Genomic DNA, 12,180 nt, shown 5'->3' on the forward strand with positions numbered 1-12,180 from the left:
GTAAGCTTTCTTCGGAGGTAACGCGCGCGTAGGTACGCTCTATAACTTTCGAGCACATAGCCGGACAGACGCACACCCGAGGTCAGAAGGACAGACAGACAGAGCGACTCATTTATATGTATAGACTAGCTGGGGAGCCCCGCGTTGCGAGGGCAATTTTGGGGCGCTTGGTCTCCCTGCCCCTGTGTGTCCCCCCTCTCCCTGTCATGTCCTCTCCCTGTCCTATCCCTCCCTCCCCTCCCCTCTCTCCCTCCCCTCCTCTCCCTCCCTCCCCTCCCTCCCTCCCCTGTCTTCCTCCCTCCCTCCCCCACCCCCACACCTACTCTCCCCCACCCCCTCCCCTCCCCCACCCCCACTCCCTCCCCTCCCCCACACCCCCACCCCCTCCCCTCCCCCACTCCCTCCCCTCCCCCACTCCCCCGCTCCCCCACTCCCCTCTGTCCCTCTCTCTGGCCCCTCCCCCTGCCTAGCGCCTGAGGTCCGGAGCTGAGGTCCCCCGCGTATCGCGCGGCTGATGGACGGGCACTGTGGGCGGGCGGGCGGGCGGCGCATGCGCGGTCAGTGCGGGCGGCGCGAGCCCCCCGCGATTTCCCGAGGCTCACCCCCCCGCGCGATTTCCCGAGGCTCTCCCCCCCCGTGATTTCCCGAGGCTCTCCCCCCCCCGTGATTTCCCGAGGCTCTCCCCCCCGCGATTTCCTGAGGCTCTCCCCCCCCCGCGATTTCCCGAGGCTCTCCCCCCCCCGCGATTTCCCGAGGCTCTCCCCCCCCGCGATTTCCCGAGGCTCTCCCCCCCCCGCGATTTCCCGAGGCTCTCCCCCCCCCTATTAAATTGTTATTTAATTCCCTAACACATCATTAAAATATTTACCTTAGTTCCCTAACACACAGAAAGTGTGGGGGAAAAAATTGTGAAAGATCAAGATGGCGGCCACTCACCTCGGTTCAGAAGGATAAGGCCCGCCCACACACGCACCGATTGGTCGACCGGTCAGGTCACCGAAGCGTAGGATTGGTCAATCGTCGAGTCACTCGACACTCAACTGTAGGAAGGAACCCGCCGTCTGATTGGTGGACCTCGACGTCACACGGTCGCTAATGAGATGCTAATGAGCGGAACGCTGAACGTTTTTGGGATACCGCGGGCGGGATTTTTGTCCGGCCGAAACGTAAATACGCCTATGACCGGTCCGGAATCGCAAGCTTTCTTTTGAGGCGACGCGCGCGTCGGTACGCTCTGTAACTTTCAAACGTATAGAGAACGGACAGACAGACAGACATCGGGACAGACATCGGGACAGACAGAAGAGCCGCTTTTATATATATAGATAGAGATAGATGATCTGGACAAGGGAATTAGATGTAATTTCTCCAAATTTGCAGATGAGACAAAGCTGCGTGGGTGTGTGTGCTGTGAGGAGGATGCCGAGAAACTCCAGGATGATTTGGACATGTTGGGTAATTGGGCAGAAACATGGCAGGTGCAATATAACGTGGATAAATGTGAGCTTATCCACTTCGGTGGCAAAAACAGGAAGGCAGATTATTATCTAAATGGCAATAGATTGGGAGAAGGGGAAGTGCAACGAAACCTGGGTGTCCTTGTGCACCAGTCACTGAAGGTAAGCATGCAGGTGCAGCAGGCGGTTAAGAAGGCAAATGGTATGTTGGGCTTCGTAGCGAGAGGGTTTGAGTACAGGAACAAGGATGTCTTGCTGCAGTTGTACAGGGCCTTGGTGAGACCACATCTTGAGTATTGTGTGCAGTTTTGGTTGCCTTATCTGAGGAAGGACGTTCTTGCTATGCAAGGAGTGCAGCGAAGATTCACCAGGCTGATACCTGGGATGGCAGGAATGACGTATGAGGAGAGATTGTGTCGATTGGGCTTATACTCACTGGAGTTTAGAAGATTGAGAGGGGCTCTCATCGAAACCTATAAAATTCTGTCAGGCCTGTGTAGTGTATGTACCTTTAAGAGAGAACTACTTTTACAGCTCCTGTATACTGTAGTACCGGCAGTGACCACACCTGTATATAAGCTTTGAGCATGCCTCTGTACTGCAGTCTTGAGACTACCCTACTCCAGTAAACACCTGTTGATTGTTAAGTTACAGCCTCCGTGTAGTTATTGGGAAACATCATACCTTAAGAATCACGGATCTAATTGCCTGGACAGACTAGATGCTGGAAGGATGTTCCCAATGGTCAGGGAGTCCAGAACCAGGGGTCATAGTCTAAGGATAAGGGGTAGGACATTTAGGACTGAAATGAGGAGGAATTTCTTCACCCAGAGAGTGGTGAACCTGTGGAATTCTCTGCCACAGAGGCCGGTGGAGGCCAGTTCATTAAATATATTCAAGAAAGATTTGGATATATTTCTTAAGGCTAAAGGGATCAAGGGATATGGGGAGAAGGCAGGGACAGGGTACTGAATTTCAATGATTAGCCATGATCTCATTGAATGGCGGAGCAGGCTCGAAGGGCCGAATGGCCTACGCCTGCTCCTATCTTCTATGTAACCCAAGGGGCCTCGTACAACAACATTGCTAATTAATCCTTTCTCGTTACACAATACCCAGTCTAAGATGGCCTGATCTCTGGTTGGTTCCTCGACATATTGGTCCAGGAAACCATCCCGTAAACACTCCAGGAATTCCTCCTCCACAGTAGAGGACATGAGAGGGGGGAGAGGGAGTCCCTTCAAATGTGGAGGGGGTGGGTGTCCCTTTAAATGCGGAGGGGGGAGGGTGTCCCTTTAAATGCGGAGGGGGGAGGGAGTCCCTTCAAATGTGGAGGGGGTGGGTGTCCCTTTAAATGCGGAGGGGGGTGGGTGTCCCTTTAAATGCGGAGGGGGTGGGTGTCCCTTTAAATGCGGAGGGGGGTGGGTGTCCCTTGAAATGCGGAGGGGGGAGGGTGTCCCTTGAAATGCGGAGGGGGGAGGGTGTCCCTTGAAATGTGGAGGGGGGAGGGTGTCCCTTGAAATGTGGACAGGGGTGGGCGTCCCTTTAACTGCGGAGGGGGTGGGTGTCCCTTTAAATGCGGAGGGGGGAGGGTGGCCCTTGAAATGCGGAGGGGGGTGGGTGTCCCTTTAAATGCAGAGGGGGTGGGTGTCCCTTTAAATGCGGAGGGGGCGTGGGTGTCCCTTGAAATGCGGAGGGGGGTGGGTATCCCTTTAAATGTGGAGGGGGTGGATATCCCTTTAAATACGGAGGGGGTGGGTGTCCCTTGAAATGCGGAGGGGGGAGGGTGTCCCTTGAAATGCGGAGGGGGGAGGGTGTCCCTTGAAATGCGGAGGGGGGTGGGTGTCCCTTTAAATGCGGAGGGGGGTGGGTGTCCGTTTAAATGCGGAGGGGGGGTGGGTGTCCCTTGAAATGCGGAGGGGGGTGGGTGTCCCTTTAAATGTGGAGGGGGTGGATATCCCTTTAAATATGGAGGGGGGTGGGTGTCCCTTGAAATGCGGAGGGGGGAGGGTGTCCCTTGAAATGCGGAGGGGGGAGGGTGTCCCTTGAAATGCGGAGGGGGGAGGGTGTCCCTTGAAATGCGGAGGGGGGTGGGTGTCCCTTTAACTGCGGAGGGGGTGGGTGTCCCTTTAAATGCGGAGGGGGGTGGGTGTCCCTTTAAATGCGGAGGGGGGTGGGTGTCCCTTTAAATGTGGAGGGTGTGGATGTCCCTTTAAATGTGGAGGGGGTGGATGTCCCTTTAAATGTGGAGAGGGGGGCCGCGCATGCTCATTCGGCCCCACCACAACACGAGGCTGCCAGTGCGCCTGCGCGGGGCCTCCGGGCAGCAGCCTGAAGGCCGGGCCCGAGGAAGAGGCGGAATCAGCGGCCGGGGTAAAGTAAAGTGTTGGGGAATCGATTTAAATCGAGGTGAGGGGGGAGCGGAGAGCGAGATTATAAAGTAAAATACGGGAAAAACCAAACCTGAGAGTCGGGCGGGACCTCCGCGGAGCCCGAACGGAGCGGATTGAGCCGGAGCAACGTGTTTCTGACTGACGGGAGCGCGGACCAATAGGAAGAGGGCTGAGCTGGGAGGACTGAACGGGCGGCCTGGTCCTCCAACCAATGGCGGCGCGGCAAGGGGGCAGGGCCTCCTCTCCGGCGCTGAGGCTGGGGCCCGATTGTGACGTCATCAGAGGAAGAGGCCCAATCAAGTGGATGGAGGCCCGATCCGGCCTGTGACTGACGGGAGCTCTGACCAATAGGAAGAAGGCTGAGGTGGGAGGACTGAACTGGGCGGCCTGGTCCTCCAACCAATGGTGGCGCGGCAAGGGGGCGGGGCCTCCTCTCCAGCTCAGGTGCGCTGGGGCCGATTGTGACGCGCTGTCCCCAGGTGAGAGCAGCTCAGGCAGCACAGAGCTGGGGCTGGAATCTGGGAGAGGGGCCGCAGGCAGCACAGAGCTGGGGCTGGAATCTGGGAGAGGGGCCGCAGTCAGCACAGAGCTGGGGCTGGAATCTGGGAGAGGGGCCGCAGGCAGCACAGAGCTGGGGCTGGAATCTGGGAGAGGGGCCGCAGGCAGCACAGAGCTGGGGCTGGAATCTGGGAGAGGGGCCGCAGGCAGCACAGAGCTGGGGCTGGAATCTGGGAGAGGGGCCGCAGGCAGCACAGAGCTGGGGCTGGAATCTGGGAGAGGGGCCGCAGGCAGCACAGGGCTGGGGCTGGAATCTGGGAGAGGGGCCGCAGGCAGCACAGAGCTGGGGCTGGAATCTGGGAGAGGGGCCGCAGGCAGCACAGGGCTGGGGCTGGAATCTGGGAGAGGGGCCGCAGGCATCGGGCCTGGCAAAGGGGCAGAAGCTTCACAATACAAGCTTCTTTGAAATGTAAAATTGTTTCCTACAGACAGCCTTGGTCACTCTGCAAAAAAAACTGTTTAACAATTCATCATAACTCCCCTGCTTTAGGAGAGGCATAGAGTGCAAAAGCAAGGAAGTTATGATGAAACTGTGTAAAAGACTGGAGCCAGCTGTGGCTCAGTGGATAGCAGAGTCAGAAGGTTGCGGGTTCAAGTCCCGCTCCAGGGATGTGGGTTCAAATCCCACTCCAGGGACTTGAGCACATAAAGCGAGGCTGACACTCCAGTGTGGTGCTGGGGGAGCGCCACACTGTCGGAGGGGCAGGACTGAGGGGGCGCCGCACTGTCGGAGGGGCAGCACTGAGGGAGCGCCGCACTGTGGGAGGGGCAGTACTGAGGAAGCGCCGCACTGTCGGAGGGGCAGTGCTGAGGGAGCGCTGCACTGTCGGAGGGGCAGTACTGAGGGAGTGCTGCACTGTGGGAGGGGCAGTACTGAGGGAGCGCTGCACTGTCGGAGGGGCAGTACTGAGGGAGCGCTGCACTGTCGGAGGGGCAGTACTGAGGGAGCGCCGCACTGTCGGAGGGGCAGTACTGAGGGAGCGCCGCACTGTCGGAGGGGCAGTACTGAGGGAGCGCCGCACTGTCGGAGGGGCAGTACTGAGGGAGCGCCGCACTGTCGGAGGGGCAGTACTGAGGGAGCGCCGCACTGTCGGAGGGGCAGTACTGAGGGAGCGCCGCACTGTCGGAGGGGCAGTACTGAGGGAGCGCCGCACTGTCGGAGGGGCAGTACTGAGGGTGCGCTGCACTGTCGGAGGGGCAGTACTGAGGGAGCGCCGCACTGTCAGAGGGGCAGTACTGAGGGAGCGCCGCACTGTCGGAGGGGCAGTACTGAGGGAGCGCCGCACTGTTGGAGGGGCAGTACTGAGGGAGCGCTGCGCACTCGGAGGGGCAATACTGAGGGAGCGCCGCACTGTTGGAGGGGCAGTACTGAGGGAGCGCTGCACTGCCGGAGGGGCAGTACTGGGGGAGCGCCACACTGTCGGAGGGGCAGTACTGAGGGAGCGCCGCACTGTCGGAGGGTCAGTACTGAGGGAGCGCCGCACTGTCGGAGGGTCAGTACTGGGGGAGCGCCACACTGTCAGAGGAGCAGTACTGAGGGAGCACCGCACTGTCGGAGGGCCGTCTTTCGGAAGAGACGTTCAGGTGGACATAAAAGATCCCATTATTTCGAAGAAGGGCAGGAAAGTTATCCCCGGTGTCCTGGCCATTATTGATCATGCAAATTGGCTGCAGTGTTTCCCACATTACAACAGCGACTACACTTCAGAAAGTACTTCATTGACTGTAAAACCGTTGGTCGTGAAAGGCGCTGTATAAAGGCCAGTCTTTCTTTATTTTCTTTCCTGTATTTGCATTAATTACTTATATAAACCTCTTTTACTGTCTCTTGCAAGGGGAGGAATTACAGACGGGCAGCTTAACGCAAACTTCACACGAAGATCTGACAGAGTCACTCGATTCATCAGGACCTAAATATCATCGACATATGGAAGCGGAAAGCAGCAATCAGAGTGCGGGCAAACTGCACACGTGTCTTGTGTGTGGACGTGGATTCAACCGAAAGTGCAGCCTGGGGAGGCACAAGTGTAACCAAAGCGAGGAGAGTCCGTGCAAATGTCGGGAATGCGGGATAGGATTCAGTTGCCTTTCCGAGCTGGAGACTCATCAACGCAGTCACTCTGTGAAATGGCCGTTCACCTGCTCTGTGTGCGGGAAGGGATTCACTGCACAATCCGCTCTGCTGAGACACCGGTGAGGAGACACCGGCGAGTTCACACCGGGGAGAGGCCGTTCACCTGCTCAGTGTGCGGGAAGGGATTCACTACACAATCCGTTCTGCTGGGACACCGGCAAGTTCACGCCGGGGAGAAGCCGTTTGCCTGCTCTCACTGTGAGAAGAGGTTTAACCAGTCTTGCCAGCTGTTGACACACAAGCGTGTTCACACTGGGGAGAGGCCGTTCACCTGTTCCGTGTGTGGGAAGGGATTCACTCTCTCCTCCACCCTGCTGATACACCAGCTGGTTCACACTGACGAGAGGCCGTTCTCCTGCTCCGAGTGCGGGAAAGGATACACTCGTCCCTCCTCTCTGCGGCTGCACCAGCGAGTTCACACTGACGAAAGGCTGTTCACCTGCTCCGAGTGCGGGAAAGGATTCAATCGTCCCTCCACTCTGCGGAAACACCAGCTGGTTCACACTGACGAGAGGCCATTCTCCTGCTCCAAGTGCGGGAAAGGATTCACTCGTCTCACTTCTCTGCGGGAACACCAGCTGGTTCACACTGACGAGAGGCCGTTCTCCTGCTCCGAGTGCGGGAAAGGATTCACTCGTCCCTCCTCTCTACTGCTGCACCAGCGAGTCCACACTGACGAGAGGCCGTTCTCCTGCTCCGAGTGCGGGAAAGGATTCACTCGTCTCAACTCTCTGCGGGAACACCAGCTGGTTCACACTGACGAGAGGCCATTTAAATGTTCCGACTACGACAAGAGTTTCAAATGCTCCAAGGGCTTGAAGAAGCATCGATGCATCCACACCAGGGAGAGGCCGTTCAGCTGCTCTCACTGCGGGAAGAGGTTTGGTCAGTCATCGCACCTGGTGAGACACCAGCGACTGCACACCGGGGAGAGGCTGTTCACCTGCTCAGTGTGTGAAAAGGAATTCACCAGTTCAACTCGCCTGCTGAGACACCAGCTGTAAAGTCTGTGGGTTGTGCAGTTAATAAATACACAGACTTCAGAAGTAACAAACAAACAGGTCTTTACTATTCGAAGGTCCGGGCGAATCTGCCCCAGCAATCCTGCCACAACACTTATATACTGGTGTGGTCACTATCGGTATTACAGTATACAGAAGCCAAACAAATAGTGCCACACCTAAAGTAGTTCCCTTAAAGGTGAACGGTTACATTCAATAGTTCCCTTAAAGGTAGACGGGTACATACACTACAATCCTCCCTTTTTAGCTTATTACTTACAGAGTCCCCGTTAAACATACATATCTTCAACTTCCTATAAACAAATTACAGATATAATCTCGGTGGAGTCAATGTCATATAAAACAATTTACAGATATAATCTCGGTGAGAACAGTTCACAGGTTCAGTCTCTGCGGAAACAGTTCATAGATTCAGTCTCTGATCTTGACTCGTTCCGAACAACATTTCCTTGGTGTAGCCGGTTCACCTGGCTAGCGTGACTCCTCCATAGCCTTTTTCTTGACGTAACAGCTTGAACTTTCGTCCTGTTGAACCAGCAGTGCGGACTTTTACAACCAACTGGCTGTCTTGACATTTTCCAGTTTTTCAACTAATTTAGCTCCTTTCGTAGTGTCCCGCCTGAGATGGTAGAAGTGCTAATATTTTAGACAGTTATTATCTTCTGCTTCTTTTTCTTTTCTGCCTTTTTGAAACTCTCGGAGCTCCTTTCTCGGCTGCCAGCTGTAGCGCCACCAACTCTCTATGTTCCTTAGACCTTAAGTGCTTCCTCCGGATTTCAGCACTTTGGGAGTTTTCATCACAAGCTGGGCAGACCACATCCTCGTAATATTCAGTGTCACTCAACAGGTCATGGTAATATTCGGGTTCGTCCTGAGTTAGGCCAGCGAGAGAGCCTTCTTCTTCCTCCTCACCCGTCTGGACGTTAGCTGACGGTGGTTCCTTCCCTAGACATCTTTCTTGAAAAGACTTCTTCATGCATTCATATTCATCCCGCTCTTCCTGGGTTGTCTGCCATTCCTTCACTACTGACCTCATTTGTGAGTTCAATACCTTCCCTTCCACCGGGGATTGCGGTATCAGGCTATTTAATCCTTCTACTGAAGCAGCTGTTTCAACATTCTTCTGTTCACATTGACGTGATTCAACGAACTCTTCATAGAGTAAACTGTAACACAAAATCTGTGTTGCCACCTCAGTTATTTCCGTTTCTTTTGGGAGCTCCGAATTCCTTCCCTTTGCAGATTGAAGCTCGTGTTCCCATTGTGGAGTCTTGTCTCTCAGCATGTGAAGGAGTTGGCTGACCGTTAACTCTTCCACGGGGACTCTGTGGATCAGAGTCTTCACCATTTCATCCACCTTTCCCTCCAATGCTTTCACCTTCCTTTCCTCTTGTACTTTGGTTTCAAGCGCTCGAAGAAGTTGTGCCTTGATGCTCCCAAGCTCATGTTCAGAGCCCATTCTTACAGTCTCTGTGTTTCTTACAGTTTCCTTCCCTTCCACTGAAAGGATTCCCAGTTGACTCTGCTCTTCAAGTCGTTGAACCTCGGTCATTGCCGCCTCATATTTGTCTTGGGTTTCCTTCAATATTTTTATGAGTTCTTGGACATCTTGTCTTTCATGTTCTGCCATGTCTTTCACCTCTAAATTCTCATCTATGGATGGAACTTCTACCGATGAGTCTGTCTTGGCCTTGAGCTCATCAAGAATTTCCTGCAGCCTTTGGACTTCTTGCTCATGTTCAACCTTTAGTTGTTCATATGCTTCTACTGAAACTAGCTTTTCGGAGGTTGCCGAGTTAATCCCCTCCAGAATTGTAGCCTGGGCCTGTTCATACTGTTCTTTCAACTTCACACACTCTGCTTGTAAGGAGTCGTAGAGAAGAACTGGAATAAAATCCCGGCTTCCTGAAGATTCCTCTTCATTTGCCTCTTTTGCAATTTCCTGTTGGAGTTCAGCCAAGGCTGCTATGCTATCTGCCTCTTGAAGTCTCACTGCCATCAAATCTTCTTTATTCTTGCAGTCTATCTCAGTCATTTTCCGTTTATTTTCATTTAACTGAGTGATAAGCTCCTCTTGCAACATGGCCACATTATTCACATCAGGTAAAGAAGTGTTTCTCTTTTCCATGTCCAAGATTTTTTTCTGCATCTCTTTAAGTGCACACTGCGATTCAGCTTCTCTTAACCTTGCCTGCACTAGCTCTGTCTCCAATTGCAGAACAAAATCCTCAGTGTAGCGTGGTTTGCCTTTATACTGTATCTCTAGATCATGCAAATATTCTAACTCCTGAACATCATAAGGGAGGTGTGATCGGTAATTGGTCACGATGGCTCTATGGTCGCTCTCTGCTTGAGCCAGCAGGTTCTGTTGTCTTTCCAGACTCTCCCATTCGGTGTCATAGAACTTTTTCATTGTTTTCATCTCTTGTACGAGACGGTAACTTAATTGTTCGAATTGTTGTCGTACTTTGAAATAACGTTGAGTTCGAGCTCGGTGTTCCTCCGTAATGCATATGTCTGTGACTTGAACAGACTCAGAATTCTCTGCCTTTATGCACGCCATCGTTTTTCCAACCTTAGTCAGTGAGTTCATGTTAACCTTGTTTTTCATACGTGGACTGGACTTATCGTCTTCCGGCTCAGAGTCTGAGCTGCTTGTCTGCACCGAGTCCTCACTCGTCATTGCTTGTAGGTAGTGCCATTCCATGTCTATTTTCTTGATCCACTCCCGTCCTAGAAGTGGTGGTCCTCCCTCATGTAGTACATACAAGTTCATTCTTGGGTGTTCTTTACCCCTATCTCTCACCTTGACTCTTATTTTTCCCATGGGGTATACTTTATGCCCCGTGTATGTCTGCAATACGAACTTGGTATCTCTTAAGGGTATGTGTGAGAATAGCCGGTGGTAATCCCCTCGATTTATGACTGATACAGCTGATCCAGTGTCCAACTCCATTTTCACTTGGACTCCAGCTATTTTTAGCATGACCCAGATAGTTTGTAGGTCAGCTTCCTTACTCACATGGTGGATACTCAGACTACCCAGCTCCTGGCCGTTTGGATCTGAGTCTGGATTCCGTTCGTCTGAACTCTTCTCAGCCCCCTTGTATACCTTGTTGTACTTTTCTTGTGATGGCTTCCTTTGGTTGTTGGTCTTCTTCCCTGACCGGCATACCTTAGCGACGTGACCCAGTTTGCCACATTTCCTACATTCTTGGTTCTTAAGCCAGCATTGATTCTGGTCGTGTGTTGTCTTCCCATAACGATAGCATTTTGTTGTACTCGAGGTAATTTGGTCCACCCCGAGCGCCGCCGCCTTTAGTTGCATTTCCGCCGTTCCTTTCGCTGCGGCTTCGTGTGATGCGGCTATAAGGACAACCCTGTCAAGTGTAAGGTCGTTCTCTTCGAGTAGGCGCTTTTGCGTCCCTTCCTTGGACAATCCGCCTACGAACTTGTCTCGCAGTGCCTCTGTCAGATTCCCTCCGGACTGGCAGTATTTCGCTAGCCTACGCAGTTCGACCAAGTATTCTGCATTGTTTTCGTCTTCCCGTTGCGTTCTTGCATAGAATTTGAATCGTTCAGCCAACATCAACGGTGTGGGGTTCAAGTGGTCCTTCAGAACAACCACAATCTCTTCGAAAGACTGATCCGTCGGTTTAGCTGGTGCTAGTAAATCCTTCAAGAGCCCGTATGTCTTTGCGCCCATCGAGTTTAACAATGTTATCGCCTTGTCGTCTTCCTCTATTTTGTTGGCTTCACAATAGATCTCGATGCGTTCCACATACGTGGCCCAGTCTTCTATGTCAGAATTAAAATCATTAATATTCCCTCGCTTAGGCATCTTTCTTCCCTTGGGAGCAGCACCAGTATTTCTTTAAGTATTCTTATTTATTTGTTTGTTTCTAAGATGGCGGTTTTCCCGCGAAATCGGCGGTTTCCCGCTCTTTCCTTCTCTCCCCGCCCACTTCAATGGCGGTATGTCAATCAAGATGGCGGTTTTCCTGCGAAAATGGCGGTTTCCCGCTCCTGGCGTCTTCTCCGCCTAATGGCGGCTTCCCGCGTTTCTTCCCGGTGGAAGGGGTACGCTTCCCCCACAGCGGACAGGTTCAGCCGCTGGCTGGCTACCGCACAGCTCCCCTTACTCGGCTATGTCTTTTCCTCCCGCCCGCACGGCTCTACCGGCGCTGGGTACACCCCGTTAACGGAGGACAGTTCAGCCGCTGGACTGGCTCTCGCGCAGTCTCTCTCTCCGTACCCGGCTCTGTCGCTCTCTCACCCGCACGTTCGGTGCTACCGGCCCTGGGTACCCCGTTGGTGGAGAACAGCTCAGCCGCTGGACTGGCTCTCGCGCAGTCTCTCACCCCGTTTTCGGCTGTGTCTCTCACCCACTCCCGCACGTTCGGTTTTGCCGGCTCTGAGTACCCCGTTGGTGGAGAACAGCTCAGCCGCTGGACTGGCTCCTCGCAGTCTCTCTCTCCGCACCCGGCTCTCACCCGCACGGTTCCCGTTCGCCTCCCCAGCCCTCTCGCAGACCGGTGTTTCCCTCCCCGGCTGCGGCTGGGTTTCTCTTCCCGCGCCTACTCGCAGGCTCAGCGCTTCATGGCTGCGGTCGCTGC

General features: G+C 53.9%; 1 protein-coding gene and 1 pseudogene across 2 annotated transcripts in view; one reads left to right on the top strand and one right to left on the bottom strand.

Moving 5' to 3' along the window:
- LOC147096564 (uncharacterized) overlaps positions 1-12,180 on the bottom strand; it is a 131,963-nt gene that overhangs the window by 38,149 nt on the left and 81,634 nt on the right. The window lies entirely within an intron of this gene.
- Positions 3,775-12,180, top strand: part of LOC147096565 (uncharacterized) — a 43,888-nt pseudogene continuing 35,482 nt past the window's right edge. Inside the window, exons 1-2 of the transcript XR_015074591.1 lie at positions 3,775-3,866; positions 6,244-7,542. The product of XR_015074591.1 is annotated as an uncharacterized LOC147096565 (transcript). The remainder of the gene's footprint in view (positions 3,867-6,243; positions 7,543-12,180) is intronic.

This window comes from Somniosus microcephalus, unplaced genomic scaffold, assembly GCF_052327205.1.
Source record: "Somniosus microcephalus isolate GS21.2 unplaced genomic scaffold, FLI_Smic_1.0 unresolved_chr1, whole genome shotgun sequence".
NCBI lineage: Eukaryota > Metazoa > Chordata > Chondrichthyes > Squaliformes > Somniosidae > Somniosus > Somniosus microcephalus.